Source organism: Lytechinus variegatus, chromosome 7 (assembly GCF_018143015.1).
Source record: "Lytechinus variegatus isolate NC3 chromosome 7, Lvar_3.0, whole genome shotgun sequence".
NCBI lineage: Eukaryota > Metazoa > Echinodermata > Echinoidea > Temnopleuroida > Toxopneustidae > Lytechinus > Lytechinus variegatus.
The window spans coordinates 4,453,477-4,458,285 of NC_054746.1; positions in this window are offsets into that span (position 1 = coordinate 4,453,477).

Genomic DNA, 4,809 nt, shown 5'->3' on the forward strand with positions numbered 1-4,809 from the left:
TTTAAAAACAAAAAAGGAGGTCCGGTCACTGCACTCTCTCACAAAAGCAATTTTCATCTTTATTTAAAATATAACCTGTTTTTTATTGTATTAGTGACCATTAATTGCAGTTTCTGAAATGTAAGTAACACCCCCCCCCCCCCCCCCCCCCCCCGAGTTTCCACCTCACACTCTTATGCCAACACAATTATAAATGACTAAACAAATTGTCGGATAAGATACAGTGGAAAATTGATTAATATTTCATGTGCCAAAGACTTGCTTTTTATCATTAGATCTATTGTCTTTAAATCTTAAGAATGGAGGATATTTACATTCTTTTATTTCACGAACATTACTATTATTATTGTTATTTTGAAGATTTTACCAGATTTGCAGTTTGCAGATTTTCAAACCTTTAACCTATAAGTAATTCTTCGATCCAAGATAATTGATTCACATACCTTTTTTAATTTGTATAGATTAGCTTGAACTTGAAAATGTCACACACTGACACTGTCCATTTAGGAATATTAACAGTATATTCTATGAAATATCCTTCCCTTTTTTTATTGCTCTATGAGAAAAAAATATATATTGTCAACTCCCTTGCATTTGTTAATGATTAAAAGGCCGGGGGAATGGCCTACACTTTTTAGGATATGCACTTATAATCAGAAGTATTTCCATCTCTCTTGTCTATTAATTTGGATATTCCTCTTCATGTAAATGTATCATATGTACATTCATAGTTTATATATACAATGTACTTTCAAATTTGGATGTGCGATGTGCTCACTTATGATGGTAGAATGTTGTAAATTTTCATTTTATTTAGAGCGCTATACTTAAGTTTGTTTTGTAACCTGTAATTAGAAAATAGAGGTGATATTTAACTCTTTTTTTAATCTGAATGTATGATGATAACATTTAGGGGATTTTATTGTAGGAATGTTTTTTTTTTTAATGTTGTCAGTCATGGTACATGCAGTATGTTCATTTACACCTATTATTAACAGTTATTATAATGTATTTTACTCCATTCGTATTGTTGATAAGGTGATAGTGATTGCTCTTTTGTACATTTTAATACGATGCATAGGAAAATGTTTTCTATCTTGTTCTTGTAGTAATACAGTAGTTTCTTTCTCACCAAAATCCTCCAAAACAATTAAAATCATGTCCCATATATTCAAGTCTACATTATAACATATACATGCCTATATTCGTAGTATTGATGTTCATATGACTCTACACTACATTCTTGTTTTCCAATTTCCAGTATATTGTGAAAATGATTGTACATATGTAAAAATGCACATAGAACAAGATAAATGCAAAATAGCATTTTTGCTTGTAAATAATAAAATAAAGGCCTTTTTTGTACATGCTCCTTGAAAAATATTAAATTTGCCTATGTCTTATCTGTATGTATATTGAAGATGAGAATTCGGCAAATGATACATTTTTTTTGTTTAATTCTCTGATCCAAGCATTATGTGAAGGTATATACGTGTATGAGGGATATTTGTATTGCTCTTATTTGAGATCATGTTTTGGGATGTGATTAGGGGGGGGGTGGCCAGTCAAATGTATGGCTGTGCACATGCACGACCAAATTATTTCAAAACCCCTTAAACAAGTTTTTCTCTGTGTGCAAAATCAAAATAATCCCCTAAACAAGTTTTTTGGAGGTTTATTTACACAATTTAGCCCCTAAACATGTTTTTGCCAGAATGTCACCTCGGGGGGAAAAAGCTTTGGGAAAAAACATACCGGGTACCCTAAATACTAAAATACGATTGACACCGCAATTGACCAGTCTTTCAAAACCACCCTTTTTTTCTTGAAAATCTGTTTTTTTATACCCTTAACAAGTACACATGCAGCTCGCGTCCTAAACTGAAAAAACACCCCCTTTATATGCATTTTGGGGGGTCACGCATGTTTACAGCAATATATTTGACTGTCCCCCCTCCCCCCCCCCTGAAGCCAGAAGTAGTGAGACTAGATTTACTATGCACTGTGACAGATTTTGGCATCTAGTCTTCATCCTAGACACGGTATATGTAAGCACAGACTACCTCTCTCTTACTCTGCCCTTTTCCCCTCACAATCTCCCCTTCCACAGACCTGCCACAGAGGCAGCGTAGCTCAGTCGGTTAGAGCGCATGTTTCGGATAAGATCGTAGATCTCAACGTGAGGGGTTCGAGTCCCGCTCATGCCGAAACGCGTCTAACAAAAAATCTGATGCTATAGCGTTGTGTGTTATCGTGCCTCACCACTGTACTCAGTGCAGGTGTGAATGCAGTTGGAAAACACTCCGTCCATCGGAAAGGACGTAAATGTTGGTCCCGTGTATAGGAGAGTCATAACCTATGCACGTTAAAACCAATACACTATTCGTCAAAGAGTAGGGTGTTCACCCGGTGTAATTGCACCTGCCGATCCCGGTAAGTCAAGTCAATCTTGACGTTCATATGCCATAATAATCAATATAATGATTGTGGGCATTAACGGAAAGACAAGACAAGACTACGTTTTAGGCGTATTAAGTACGTTTTTGCAACCAAAATACGGCAGTACGTTTTTTCTTATAAATTTTTTTTTTTACAAAATCGTGATTTGAGAAAAATCGTCTCTATTTCATAAAACATACACAAATATGGTTATTAGATCAATGTTATTTCAAGTAACTTTTTCAATCATTTTGTTAATACCAGGGTGAGAAATACACACGTTTCAATGCCTTTTTTGCATCTGCATGAGCAGTGCGCATTTTAGCTTGCATGCAGCTTGAGCACCGCGATGAACGAGTGCGCCAAGCATTTTATAATAAAGTACACTTTTAGGGGGAAAAATACATTTTTTTTTAATCACAGAATACAGCTTTTCATTCCGAGAGGATGGCAGGTCTGGTTCCATTGCTCCCATTTCCTTTACAATTACTTAAAGGTCAAGTCCATCCCCACAAAATCACAAAAATGTTGACTTTAAAAGAGAGAAAGAAAGCAAGCATAATGATGAAATTTCATCAAAATCGGATGTAAAATAAGAAAGTTATGACAATTAGGTTTCCCCTATTTTTCACAGAACGAATAAATGCATAACTCAGTGATATGCAAATGAGAAAATCTATAATGTTCCTTACAATTTCTTTAGTTTTTCAATGTTTGAATTTTACAATATTTCAAATTTTACAGATATGACAATAATGGCCATCTCGACTGAACCACAAAATGTTAAAACAGTGGGAATTCAACATGTTCAGGAAAGAATGAAATTTTGTTTCACATGACGAGGAGAAAATAAAAATATTTCATATAATGAAATACAAAATAAATACAGTAGTGAGTGGGTGATGTCATCAGTACTCTCATTTGCATACCGACCAGGATGTGCATATAACTGTTTTGTGAAATTTAGCATAACTTGAAAATGTCTTAATTTCTCATTTTACATCCGATTTTGATGAAATTTTCAGTGTTATGCTTGTTGGATTTTTCTCTTTTTATTCAAATCGACTTTTTGTTGGGGTGGACGTGTCCATTAATTTCCACCTCCTTTACTCTAATGTTTTTCCATCTCTCTCTTTCCCTTCAGTGTCTAAATCATATCCACACACTTAATTCATTAAATCACACACCCATGTAAAGAATGTTCATAGATGATAAATCATGCCTATGGAATGCTTTGCTGATCACATTAACATGCAACATAAACTTCAAATAAAAATTCACATCATGCATACTGACTATCATTTCAAACAGCTGCAAAAAGCATGATATATATTTAATTTTCATACATGCTGGAACATTATGTTACAAATGACAACGCTTCTGTTTATTTGATTTTTCTAATATTGTGATAAAAATATAAAAGTTTTCAATACAACACATATTGTGTTCTTTTACTCTCAGGCTTTGCGACATGCTTCGCATAAAACAAAAAGGTGTCAATTTACAACGGACTGAATAACAGTTTCAATGTGTTATATATATACACATGTATATCAAGATTCTATCCCCCAAATGTACAAAAAAAAGTGTACAAAAAAAATGTGCAAAAAAAGTACAAAAAGGTGTCAGTTTACAGCCTCACTCTAGCTAAACTATTAACTTTCATGCAACACTCAAAATACAACCAGGCTGCATTCCTGGTTGTAAGAAAACAAAAGGGTCGATGTAACAAGACAACAAAAGGGTCTGTGGCTACAAGACTACACAACACTAACAAGCAAACAGGAAAGATGAGGGGATGGGAATACCATATATGGGCGTACATATCACGGTACAGTATATCTTGTCTTGTTTTTATCTCCAATGACATTTCTAACACCTTTTGAAGATGATTAATATTGTTACTGATAATTTTTCGCCTCTTATCTTTTCAAGTTAACCCGCAAATTTACCTTTAACTGAATTATTCAAGAAATATAATAGGAATATGATACACTACACATACTGCATGCACATCTAAATGAAACGTGCATAAATGCATGGTATTACATTATTAAACACAATTATCTTTTGTATTTATTTTAAATCATTGACAATTCAATTGACTCATTATTGACTACTTAAATGACATTGATTACAACAAATCATTTATTTTTGGACAATATAAATGACAAAAACTTTACATTATGGTATATGACTGAATTATTAAAGTAACAGAATATATTTGTAAATGATGAAATGTAAATATTTGAAATTATACAAATAGACAATACTTTAAATGTCGATATCATGCAAAATACTTTTCTTTGAGCTTAACTTAGTGACTCCTTAGTCGAACAGCCTTCTTGTGTTTCTTTGAACAATAATCAA